Below are 14,476 nucleotides of genomic sequence, written 5' to 3' on the forward strand. Positions count from 1 at the left end.
ATATATTATACAGAGGCTAAGACCCCACATTGCGGAAATGTAGTGATTTCGGGTGCTGCAGAGATGTAGTGGAAAAAAATATTTTTTTTCACATAGTAGCAAAGTGAATGAAATTTCATTGTTCTCATACACACATTGGGTAAAAACTGCATTTTCCAAAAATGTCCATTTTAGAAAAATGAATTTTTATTTTTGCTGCAGTATCACCATCTTTTCCCGATAGATTTAATAGGGACAGGAAAACAAAAAGAAAAGAAAAGCAAAATCTTAATGAAAAGCACTTTTTCAAGGCATTTTTTCTGTAGCACTTTTTAGCTGTGTTTTCCTAAGTGGAAAAACTGTGATAGCTGCACATTGCGGTTCTTCTCCCAGCGCTATAAAGAGTTTTCCTCTGCAAACTTTCTGTTACAATTATACCTATGGGGAAACCGCCAGCATTTCTGTAGGTATAATTGTCATGCTGCAATTTCCAAAACCGTGGAAATCGTGGCATGTCCACATGGCGGTTTTTACTGCAAAGTGGGTATAAGATTCGCTAGAATCCCATCCACTTTGCCTTTACTGTAAAATGTGGTGTTTCCATCCCGTGGGGCCCCGGCCTTAAAATTATATTATCCCCCTTTTCAGATACATAAAACCCAGTGCACCCGATGAAACAGTCATAAATTTAGGCACAATCTTAAAATAAATAATGTGTAAAAAAAAAAAGCATAAAAAAGAAGCATAAAATAAGGTAAAGTGTTTATGCAAACAGCTTAGTAAATTCCCCTCACTGACTTTCAAAGAAGTTAATTCCTGGGCCTTATAAGTGACATTAATGACAGACCATATATTTCCCACAGTGGTATCAAAAATGTGACGCAAAATGTTTTATTTTAAAAAAATATTTCAGGGCTTATCAATTGAAGACCTATCCTTAGGATGGTCCAAAAAAGAATCAGGAGCAGGATTCCCTAATTCATCCTTCAGTTATTCAGTAAAAGAGTCCACTTTATTTCAAGCAATGCATAAAACAACAAGCATAGGGAGGGAGGCATGCAAATAGCATCAGGCGTCATCTTTAGGATAGTCCCAAAAAGAAATAGTGGTGTTCACTACACACTGTATATATCCAATGTAGCTAAAGCTATTCGGACAGACTAGCAATTGAAGAGTATCAGAGGATAGATTGTTGGGTGAGCATTGCGACTCTTTACAGAAAACAAAGCACATGGCTATACAATGGGGCAGATTTATTAAGAGTGGCATTTCATTAAGGCCTCGACCACTGCAGGGCACAGATGATTTATAAAGTTGATTTATTCATAAATAAGGTGCACTGCCATGTAGATGAAAGGAGATCAGAATAGAAGACTTGCATGACTTTTAATAAATATGTTGGGCCAAGAGCAGAGGGATTGATAAATTCCCCCCATTGTAAATATTGGTATTTGAGCTCATCCCCATTCACTTGAAACCTCTGCAGACTTTTTGTAAAAAACGCTGAAGGAAAAACTGTGATGCGCTGTTGCCGAGTTTTTCCCCCAGCGCCCTTTTGCTTTGGGGTGCTACATGGAGCCTTAGCCTCAAAGAAGTTATATTTGTACTTGAATAGCAATTGGACCACTATTAGACCCAGTTTTCTACAGGTCTAAACAGATAGTCTGCTTAAAACCAGAAGGGAAATTTTCCTGTATAACTAGTCAGATTTCCTTTTACTGTCCTAACAATCTCTACAGAGGCTGTATATCCAACCTTAATGAGAATCCAGTAGTGAAAGTTACTTGAAATAGATTCAAGTATGTCTCATGCACATCACCATTGTACAGCTATATAAGAGTTACAAGGAGCCATACCTCTTCCATATTCCTTGCAATATAAGTGGAGCATGACCTATCAGACACATTAATGTGGAGGTATTCTTCCCCAAAAAGCATGCTTCTACAGAGTACTGTTTACAGGCACTATATGGTGGCAAATGGAGTGCTTATAGTTATTTAGTAGTGTAACGCACCATCAAACTGATTCTATCATGTACACGATCCTTTATGTTTGTATTGGTAGGGAGGGGTTATTCTCTAAAACAACGTGATTCCCTTGCTGTACTGTTAAATTGTGGAAATGTTAATTCAAATATTAATAGCTGTATTTATAAGTAAAGAAATTAAATTAAGCAAAATAAATTAAAATTATTACAACAAAACAAATGTGGATATTGCTTAGGACTAGTGGCTAATGCACAATTGTAATGCATCAGCATCTTCATATAAATAACATAAATGAGAAATAAGTCAGCCTTAAAGACGCCTTGAAACAGAGCAGCCAACAAATATATGCATGACAAGCCACAAATAAACACTTATGTAAAAATGAAAGCCTATGATGGAAAGGTTCATAAAAAAGCAGACGACATGCATTTTACAGTGTATTCTACTTACAGAAAGGAGTGTGTTCTAAAAATCAATAGATATGATTTGAATTCTACAACTTCATATTATGTAACAATTTGCAATCATTTGATGGCTAATTTTTTGGACTGTTTCCTGATTCCATTACTCAACCACTCGATCGACCAGTAATTATGAATCATATCTTTAATTAGCTGCTGCTCTTCAGAAACAACCAAAAGCCAAGGGCATAAAGTAATTGGCATAAAAGTTTTCCTAATTAATTTATCTGTCTATGTGAGTAACCAAGACTGGAGCCTAGGGATCATTTATAACTCCAGGAAGGCCAATCCGAAAACTCAGTGTCATAGGAGATTTATATTTGTAAATTATAGAAAGAAAACAAGCCAAAAGAATTACATTATTCTCTGCTTTAACAGTGCAGTCGGTAATAGGCTGTTCAGAGATGAGCAAGAAGATCTTATTGATCCAATTCATTTTCATCATATCCTCCAGTGAGCTTTTGAAATCTCTCTGCCCATTTCCTTCTGACTACAATGTAACAGTAATCAAGCACATTAAGCAATTCATTAAACAATGGGCCTACTGAGCACAGGGAGCAATCCTGCTCACATTAATTAGAAAGCTGCTAACTTTATTATTGTTACATTTGTGCTAGTGGCGGAATGAGAACACTCACATTCTACAATAATCTATACCTAAGAATGCCAGAAATAACTTCAATATTACTGCTTTTAGAAGCCATGATTGCTATGATAGATATACAGATGATAGTGATATAAAATAGTTATATAATAATAATAATAATAATAATAATAATAATAATAATAATAATAATAATAACAACAACATTTTCAGGAGGATTAAATACTGTGTAATTACTTGGTTTAGAGATGGCCAAAATTTCAAATTCAAAAAATGTAGAGAATTAAATTCACAAATGTTTCACTGATTCTAGATGTCTAAGTCTATTTGTAATGAAACTGGAATAAGCAGGACACACATTGATATACTAAATTACTAAATGTACTGCCATAGTGGTTTAAAAGAAACTAGAGATGAGCGAGTAGTATTCGATAGAGTAGGTATTTGACCAAATACTACGGTATTCGAAATACTCGTACTCGGTCAAATACCGTAGTATTCAATCAAATACCTACTCAACTGAATACTACTCGCTCATCTCTAAAAGAAATCTGTCACCAGGAAAATAAACTGAGCAGATTTTACCCCTTTATGATGTAGCCATTTTTAATTTTTTCTTCCATTTTTTATTGATAGAGCCATATCAGGACTCAATTTTTGTGAGACAATATGTACTTTGTAATAGCATTAAATTTTATATTATGTACGATGTGCTGGGAAGATGGAAATAAATTTAGAATGGGGTGGAATAATATGTGTTAGGGTGACTTTCTTATGTTAAAATAACAGAACTGTGTACTTACCTTTCCATCCAGCTGGGAATTAAGTAGAGTCTCCTTTTAGGTCCTCACCATTCAAACATTTTGACCTGAACCTAAGCGAAGCAGCCAATCTGCTGAGCAGTGATGCTCTGGAGCATTGACATTCAGTTATGGATTGTTTATTGCTTGCATGCGGAAAAATGACAACAAAGACCAGAAACCAAAATGGAGGCTGTGTGCTGAATCCCTGATGGAACAAAGAGAGAAGCCTTTATTAAATTCAATTAATGGGAATGGTGGATATTGACATGACCAATATGTTAACAGTCCATTTTAACAGACCGTAAAAAAAAAAAATCATGTCCAATTTTTGCATGTTTTTACGGATCCCTCAACATGCTTGTGGGAGGAATTCATGAAAATAGGTATTCATTTTTCATATCCATTTTATACTATTGTGTGAATCTTAGGGCCCCTTCACACTATTGATACGCTGCCTGATTCTGAACGTTAAAACACGGTCAGAATCAGCGCGTATAAAGCACATCCCATTCATTTCAATGGGAGTTGGCATACAAGCACTCCCCATTGAAATGAATGGCATGCTTTTTAATCTACGAGCGCTCCCATTGAAGTGAATGGGAAGCGCTCACGTGTACAGCTCGGACTGAGCCGAGCGCCGGGCCCCTTGACACGGCGAGCCGTACATGTGTGCGATTCCCATTCACTTCAATGGGAACGCTCGTAGAGTAAAAATCAGCCCATTCATTTCAATGGGAGAGCTCGTATGCCGGCTCCCCATTGAAATGAATGGGATCTGCTTTATATGCGCTGATTCTGACCGTGCTTTAACGTTCATAATCAGGCAGCGTATCAGTAGTGTGAAGGGGCCCTAAGCTAAAACTAGGAAAAACCCTTTTAATTTCGTTGTGTGAACATTGCACTTGTAGAGAAGATAAGAGCTATAGGTAGAGATGGGTGAATCAGTTCGTACCGAGCCAGGTTTAACTGGAATGTTTCAAATTGTTAGGTTTTTTTTTATAACTTAAATAGAAATTCATCTCATGCAAACTACAATGACCGCCGCATACTCCATACTATAATAGGTGGAGACAAAGGGGAGTTGAAAAAAATAAATAAATTCATCCTCATCTTCCATCACATTTCACCTTGACATAACTTCATCTGTGTTGCCTTCATCTGTGTTGCCTTAGATCTGTTGCAGATGACCGTGTTCAGTGTGCTGTCCGTGTATTTCACGGAGAGCACACTGACCCATTCTGTTCTAAGGGCCTGTACACTCAACTGTGAATTTCTCGGTCCTTTATGCTGGCCGATAGTCCGGGCCACAAAATATAGAACTGGTCCTATTCCTGTCTTATTTTGCGGCCCTTGCTTCCGTAGCTTAACCAGCCTCATAGAGCTAGGAATTTAATTAATAGAAATTTAATAGAAGTCCTACTATCAAACTTGTTTGGCCCAAAACAAATCAGGGATCTGAGTCGTCAAACCTGAAACAAATCTTGAGAGGTTTGCCCATCTCTAGTTATAGGCTATATTTTCTCCAGAGTTACATTTTACTAGACCATTATTTATTCATGAACTGCTATTGACTACTTGCATGTAACTACGGAGCTGTTATGTTATTCCCCTGTTGTCAATTTCACTATCCAAGGAAAATCTGTTAGTATGGTAGCAGCACTCCATGATCTACAGAGGACCACTGAGAACTGCAAGAGGCAATGAGCGGATTTATCCTCCCCTTACACTAGAAACCTGGTGTAAACAGTCACATAGCTTAGGTTTGCAACATTTTATATGCCATTGTGCAAAGATTTAGATGATATTTATATCAGTCTTGGCATTTTCCAAAAAGGTCATGTGTATAGTGTGGGTGAAGGTTATTGTCCCTAGCAGATATATTATCATTTATAGAATTTTTCTGGCGTAAATGATGATCTACATCAGCTATGACCTGGCATAGAATTCATTCAAGGTGCATGGGCTGCCTGAGGGATTGTCCAGAAAATGAAGATAATTGATACTGATGACTTTATCCAAAGGATAGTTCATCAATATCTGGTCTAGGTCCACCAATCAGCTTATGTGGCCAGTATATAAGGTGTATGGCTGGAAGAAGTGCTGCTACTATTCAACTGAATGAGAGGTTACAAATTTCTGGCACTACCAGTACACTGTAGTAGTAGTGTTTGGAACTACAGCCCTGCTCCCATTCTCTTGAATAGGAACAGAGCCACTTCTGGTAGCACAGTGCCTAGGAGTCAGACCCAACCAAACTAAAACTGATGAAACTCAATTATTTTCACGCCCTGGACAACCCTTTTACATCATGAATAGGTATGCCTCATCATAAATTAAGCACATTATCTGGTGATACAGGGGAATATCAACACTAGGGTTGAGCCGATCCTGACTTTTCCAATTTCCAATCATTTTTCATTTGAACCCGATCTCGATCCCAATTCTGATCCCAATGCAAGTCAATGGGATTTTTTTTATTAATCGGAGATCGGATTTTAAAAGCAATCCTATTCACTATACAGCATGGAATCTAACAATTGTCCACTTACCTCCAGAGATGGCTGCTCCACTGCTCCACTGCTGTTCGCCTCGCTGCCGCTTCAGCTGCAGTCTTCTTCTCTCTTCGCTGCCCCCCCCCTGCCAGGTTAGAAGATTGTAGGTGGGTTAGGAGAGTGTGGGCGGGAACTGGGAGGGGAGACGTGACGTCTCCCCGCCCTGTACCCGCCCACACTCTCCTAACCTGGCAGGGAGGGGGCCACGAGGCGAAGAAGACTGCAGCTGAAGTGGCAGCGAGGCAAACAGCAGCGGAGCAGCCATCTCTGGAGGTAAGTAGCTATGAGACATGTTAGTTTAGTCTCCCATTAGAATGAATGGAAGCAGCCGGCGTGAAGGGGGTTAAGGCTGTGTGTCGGCTGCTTCCATTCATTCCTATGGAACCACAGCGGAGCCTTCACACTGAGTATACAATATATACTCATTGTGAAGGCATTGTGGGAAATACTACTGATCCCAATACTACCTAAAAAGATCATGTTCGGAATTCTGATCGCAATCGTGAAATTTTCTCGATCGCCGATCGGAATCCGATTTTTTCCAAACACGATCGCTCAACCCTAATCAACACCAGAGAGAAAATGCCAGTCTTGGTAAATCTCTTTCATTGTGTGGTTTAGAGTGTGTTAAATATCTTGTATTTGCCGGTGAGACTTGTGTCCACTGTTAAATATCCGTACCTGGCCTTGAAATTGTGGGATAGACTTGTGTCACGTGTTGTAGGCCTTATCCACGATAGGAAGAAGTCAGCTTGTTATAAATCAGTGTAGAGGTTTATTAATATCTTGAAGGAAAACACAGGAACAGGGAAAATGTCCAAATAACACAAATATCAGTCAATTGTCAATAGCTTACATCTTCAGAGAAGTTAAATCATCTGGATATCTTGTAGTTACAGCTTGGTTCATGCTTGATCATCTGGTCTGGTCATTTGGGATATTCACGACATCTTGTCCAGGATGACAGAGAGGGATGGCAGACAGACCTGCTGTAGATTCCCCATGGATTCCCCTCATGGATGACCCTCATGGATGACGATGACGACCCCGACGTGTGTGTCTGTCACTCATTTATGTTCATGAGAGTGGGTGTTACCTTCCATGTTACAGCTATTTAAGGAGATTTCTACTATGGTTTACTCTAACCGCACCCATGTACCCAAAATACAACAGATATGATGTCAGTAGAGTGTTAACCCCATGTCTGCTAGAGAATATTGTAAATATATAATATTTAACAGAGTGAAGAATGAGTTATTAGGTATTCTGGGTAGTGTCTGATATAGACTTCGACTAACATTGGCTCATTGGTTAAGGATTTTTGATGACTTAAAGCCTATACACAACTGGTATGCTGAACTACTACATAGCTGAGGTCTAGAGTCTTGGACTTAAAAGGGTTTTCTGAGTTTTTTTTTTTTTTTAAATGTCTATTGGTGTTATTAATGGTTTAATAAATGTGCCTATATACTTTTTAGTGTGTTTTGATTACACATTTTTTATTACATTCTAGCCCTCTTTGGCTTCTTCCTGTGACACGGCTTCTTCTCCTCCTGTACTGTGTGCGTGCTCCTGTTCCACTGCCACCTCTACTGCGCATGCGTGGACACACAGTAGAGGTGATACACCGACAGCAACGTGCGCACACTGCTAGAAGAGGGCGTGCCCTACCAGGACAGAAGAAGGACCCGTTTCGTAGGAAGAAGCCATGGAAGGGTAAGTATGAGTGAAGTGCATGGGGGGGAGAAGTAGTGACGATCTGATTCTGGAAATGGGAAATGGATGTTCACCTGATTATCAGAAAATGTCCCTGGGGCGGTCACATGACCACCACACGGATATGGGTAAATATACTTTTTTTTATTATCATCAATGTTATTTAGAAAGTAGGAGGGTATTTAGAGAGGTGTAGGGTTTTTAAAATATACCAGACAACCGCATTAAGGGTCAGTCCCAAGTTCTTGATATTCTGTAAGAAAATGAAATAGTCTTTATCAAGACGCTGAATTTAGGCTTTAATGGGGTAGTCCCAATATAATTGTAACGCTACTGAACAATGAACATTATATAAATACTTACATGTTTATTACTCATCCCAAACGACTTCTAAAATTGCTCTTGCTACTCAGCTACTGTATAAATTTTACTTGCAATTACAAGCAATTTGTCAAAATCCAGATTTTTATTTCTAGGTTTTTAACATTTGTTGATATTGCTATTGCAAAAATTCCACTTTCAACAGAATATAATAAAGCTGTAATGTGTTAGTGACAATATGTCATCACTGTGATTTCCAGCTTAATGAACATGGATTTGTATAGCAACACACTGACAATTACACATGAGATGGTGGTAAGAGCTTCAAATACAGAAACAAGGGCTGATGATGTTTGTTGTACTGTCGAACTATCAATCCAGCATTTCTCCTAAGATAGTGAACAAGGCGGCATTGAATATTTTATTAAATGTGCAATGGGAATTAAGAAAGTGTTTTTATCACATTGCTCACTGTAGAAGTGGATTTGAATTAGATATTAAGCCAATTTAGCTACAGTCTAAACTAATTTTAGCTATTGTCTTGTTGCTAAGAGCAATATTAGAATTTTTTGATCATTGTTATCCTGCAGGTGTCACCAATAAAATACAGGTGGATTGTATTCTGGTGCCTGCAACCTACAGGGTAGAAGACTACAGAGCAAGCACTAGATATTATATGTAAAAATTATAGATCCAAACTGGAGTCTCGAACAATGACATTAGCAGGGATCTTCTATATACTTTTGTTGTCTGTGGCAAAACATGCTCTCACATTGCCAGTGGGGAAAATTTCTATGTCAGAAACTCATTCCACGCAAGTGAATTGGATTTACATAAAACATGGTTCCATGCTGTGGAAAAAATTCCCATGCCCTATATGTTGCAGAGTTCTGCTGTAGGTGGGGCCTTAGTGCCTGTTTTTGCAAGGGGTGATATCCATGGCCAAAATCCACAAGTTTTGCTGCAGAGTTTTGAGGGTTGTCCCACATGTGAAAATATCTTTGGGGATTATTGGTAGCATATAAATGAATAGATATAACATCTATGATGTTAATTGGAGTTAATGGGCTCATTTAATTATTTACTGGTAACGCTAGGTTCACACCTGCGTTCAGGGTCTCCGTACTGTGGTTTCCGTCTTCTGCATGCCAGAAGACGGAAACCACAGACCGGGTCCGGCCGTGAGAGGCGGCGAGCGTTTTATGCTCTCCGCCGCGAAACCGTTTTTTAAAATCCGGACACAGTATACTGCATGTCCGACTCTGTGTCCAGATTATAAAACCCGGTTTCGCGGCGGAGAGCATAAAACACTCACCGCCGCTCAAATGAATGGGTGAGAAAGAATCCTGCAGGTTTCCGTCTCCTGCCTCTGTTTTGTGCAGGAAACGGAAACCTGCAGTACGGAGAGGAGAACGCAGATGTGAACGAGCCCTAAGTTGTTTTCATACCTCCTCCGGCTCCGGTCATACTTTACCAACTATCACAAATTTTCCTGGACTGTCCCTATTTTTAGTGCCCATCCCAGCAAATATTTGTCCCAGGCAGTGTTCTGGAAAACTGTGACTGATATCTTTTTTTTTTTTACTTGGCCACTAGCAGTCAGCTTATTGTGATAGGTAACAGTCAATGGTGTACTCACCTTTCCATGATCTCTGTGCTCCTCAGGACCTCATCCTGGTGGTAATGTTCTGCTCCAGACAGAGGGGCACATTACACCTTGATGCTGAACAATGTCAGGCTATCCTGTCTTGTTATTGTTCAATATTTGGATGTACAGTATTATATGGCAGCAGGACTGAAAAGGATTGAGAATGGTGTGGAAGTGTAATAACTCTGTGGGGGCATATTATTCTGGGTGGAGAATGGGGCACTATGAAGGCAATATACTGTGTCAGGGAGGGGGTACTGTTGACATTATAATCTTTGGGGGTAGTATGAGGGCATTAAACTCAGTGGGAAAACTGTGGGGTATTAAATTGTGGGGCACAGTGTAGGGATCACTGAATGGAGACTGTTTTACGGCACTATGGGGCCACTATAGTAGCTTTCTAATGTGTGGAGGATACTAAAGTTGGCATTATACTGTGTAATAAGCACAGTATATTAGTGGACAAAATAGTACAGCTGCACTTTTTTGTTCACATCTTTTGACCTGTACCCAGGGGGTGTGGTATATCAATAAGGCGTGTGGTATGCAAGTAGTGGCATTTTCTATTAATGCATATCACATGTAGTGTCATTCCTCTCCCAGCTGAATACTGCATATATTTAGAAAGCCCTGCCTACTGCAGACCACACTCCTGAACACCACACCTACTTTCGTTGGGCAGTTCCTTTGACCTCATGATTCTCACTTGCTCTCAGGGTCGGACTGGCCTACTGGGGAACCGGTGAATCCCCCGGTGGGCCCCGACCCCTGACTGTTAATTCCTCATTTACTCACGACAGATGCATTGTTCAGGAGCCTGAACAGGATCCTGAGCAATGCATTTGCCTCAACACACAGGGGCCCCCATTAGCTGATGCAGAAGCTGTACATGGTGCCTTCCCAATATATAGGGAAAGTATATATAGGAGGACACCAGGTAAAGCTTCAGCATTAGCTAATGGCCACTTGTAATCCTCTCACTTATCTGTTGTAGAGATCACTCCTTTCTTCCCTGTCCATGCTGCCTGAACTTCTCCCCTCCCCCTCATAAACTATTGCCTCATCTATCACATCGGAGCGTGTGGGGAAGACAGGGACAATCTGCTCCAATGCTTCACTTCTGACAAAGGTGAATATATTCTTTTGGTAAAATATGTATGTTTAATATGTATATATGTGTGTACATTTGTTTAAAGTATGTGTCTTGTGTATTGTGTTAGTATTGTGTGTTTGTATACAGGTATGTGTGAGTATCTACAGTATGCTATAATAATGTGTATGGGTGAGTGTATGTGTATATGTGAGTATATATAGTATTCATACATTCATAGAAGTATATATATGATATATATGGTATATGAATGTATATAAATGTATATGTGTGAGTATATATGCTATAATGTATATGTGAAAGTATATATAGTATATGTATAAGGCCTAGTTCACATCTGTGTTTGGTAATAAGTTTGGGAAGTCCGCATGGGGACTCCCTTGAATGGATTACCAAAAGAATTAGCAACTGGTGTGCAGTTATAGAACACCGACTCCGTAGACTATAATGGGGTCTGTGTGTTGTCCGCACTAATCATGTGGACAGGAAAGTAGATTGTGAAGTACTTTTCTGTCCGCATGTTCTCTGCAGACACCGCACAGAAAGCACACGGATCCCATTATAGTCTATGGGGTCCGTGTGCTTTCACTGCACACCGTTTGCTAAAGCGTTCGGTAGTCTGTTTAAAGGGGGGGGGGGGGCATGCGGACTCCCTGAACAGATTACCGAACGTAGATGTGAACCAGGCCTGAGTGTGTAGGTATATAGTGTGTGCAGTCCCATCCACACGTTGCAGTAAAGTACACACAGCGGTTCACTGCAATTTCTAAAACTGCTGTGGTTTTGGAAATTGCAGCATGTCACTTATACCTACAAACACACCGGCAGTGTCCCTATAGATATAAAGGAAGCATGAAGTCCTCAGTGGAAACCTCTGTGGAGTTTCTGCAATAAGCGGTGTTGTAAAAACTGATGATTTGCTGCCGGGGTTTTCCTTCATGGGGCTTTTTCCTTAGTGTCCATTCACATGGAGGAAAATGGCAGTGAATTTGGTGCTGAATTTCAGCGCTGAAAAAAAGCCTTCCATTATCTTCAATGGGTTCCTTTTTCTGCTAGCAGAAAAAGGAACCCATTGAAATCAATGGGATGCTTTTTTTCTGCGCTGAAATTCCACACCAAATTCCTCACCGTTTTCCTCCGTGTGAATGCACGTTTACAGTGTAGTACACAGTATATTGAGATGATGAGGATAAGGCCCAACAGCGAAACTCAGCTAAAAACCCTGTGGAAAAAAATAGCGGTGAATCACAATGTATTTTTTTCCACAGTGTATTTCATTGAGCTTTTGATGCATTTTCCCTGTACTTTCTCCTGATTGCGTAGCTGAAAGTAACCGGCCATGTTTTTAGAAGCGCACATATTTTAGAGTTTGCAGCTGTTCCACATCTTATTTTTCCCTGCAACGTGTGGATGAGGTAAATTTGATTCACTTTGTTGATTCTGTAAAACACTTTTTTTTTCTGTAGTAGCCAAAGACGTTGTGTTTCTGCAATGTGGGGTTTCAGGTATTTATCGCCTATACTGAGCATAGGCCATAAAAAAGTTTAATCCTGGACAACCCCTTTAATATATCCCACACAGTTTAACATCCCCTTTCTGCACAGGATGTTACCCCATCACTGCTCCCACACAATATAATGGCCCCGTCACTGTTCCCCATACATTATGGGGGACCAGTGAAGAGGCCACTGTATGATGGGGACCAGTGAAGAGGCCACTGTATGATGGGGAGCAGTGAAGTGGCCATACAAGATTTGGCCCAGACAACCCCTGAAAAGAGGTTGTCTATAAACAGGAGTTATCAATGTACTGGCCACCAGAGAGGTGTAAAAAAAAAAAAAAAGTATACTGACTTGTCCCCAGCACCCCGTTGTCCCCAGCATGTATCTGTTCAGTCTCATGGCGGCAACTCATTTCTGGAAATCCTGTACTTAATTGGTCTCAGCGATCACAGGACTCCCAGCAAGGAGGCACCAGCACGAGACCGAACAGACACTGGCGACGGACAACGGAGATGGGTGAGTATGCTTTTTTATTTGTTTTTTATTTTACACCTCCAGCCTGGCACATGAGTTGCTCCAATTCCTGGACAACCACTTTAAAGGATTTATCCATGTTTCTAATATTGATGGCCTGTCCTTAGGATAGACCATCAATATTACATCTGTGATGATACAACAGCCAGGAGCTCTGCAGATCAGCTCTTCCAGGACAGAGCAGCTACAGGTAATGGTAACATTTCTAGGAGCCGCACTATTCACTTGCCATACAAGGTGTAGCAGTAGGTTTAGGTAGTGCAGTGGTGCCAATGGTATAGTGAGTGAGCAGCATGGCTCCTGACATGTTATTACCTTTAGTCGTTGAGTCTCGTTATTGCTGAACTGCAGGGTCCTGGAGGTGGGGCCTCCAAGAAATTATTCCACTGGTGAGCCCTAGACATCCCAGTCTGACCCTGCTTGCTCTGACATGCACAGTGAGCTGTGAGGTCTTCTATAGACAGGTGTGTGCCTTTCCTAATCAAGTCCAATCAGTTTAATTAAACACAGCTGGATTCCAATGAAGGAGTAGAATCATCTCAAGGAGGATCAGAAGGAAATGGACAGTATGTGAGTTAAATATGACTGTCATAGCAAAGGGTCTGAATACTTATGACCATGTGATGTTTTTCTTTTTAAATAAATTTGCAAAAATATCTACATTTCAGTTTTTTTCTGTCAAGATGGGGTGCTGAGTGTACATTAAAGGAGCTCTATCAGCAAAATGATGCAGTATGAGCCCCACATATGCGTGAATAGCCTTTAAAAGGCTATTCAGGCACCACTAATCTTACTTTAAAAGCCCCCCCATTTTTAAATAATACTGTAAAAACGATTATGAAATCATACTTAGCTGTGCATGGTGGGCGGTTTGTGCACTGGTGGTCGTCATCTTGCTGTCATGCCTTCCTCTTCTTTCTTCTTCCAGCGACATCCTCCTGTCCTCGCTCTTCCAAGCCTCGATCTTCTTTTCTTTCGGCGAGTTGTGTATGATTTTATAATCATTCTTGCGGTAATATTTAAAAACGGGGGGCGGGAGCTTTTAAAATAAGATTAGCAGTGCCTGAATAACCTTTTTAAAGGCTATTCAGGAATATGTGGGGCTCATATGGCATAATTTTGCTGATAGAGCCCTTTAATGAGAAATAAAATGAACTTTTTTGATTTTTTCAAATGGCTGCAATAAAACAAAGAGTGAAAAATTTAAAGGGGTCTGAGTATTTTCCGTACCAACGGTAGTATGTGTATATATACACA

The sequence above is a fragment of the Leptodactylus fuscus genome, chromosome 3, assembly GCF_031893055.1.
Source record: "Leptodactylus fuscus isolate aLepFus1 chromosome 3, aLepFus1.hap2, whole genome shotgun sequence".
NCBI classification, from domain to species: Eukaryota; Metazoa; Chordata; class Amphibia; order Anura; family Leptodactylidae; genus Leptodactylus; species Leptodactylus fuscus.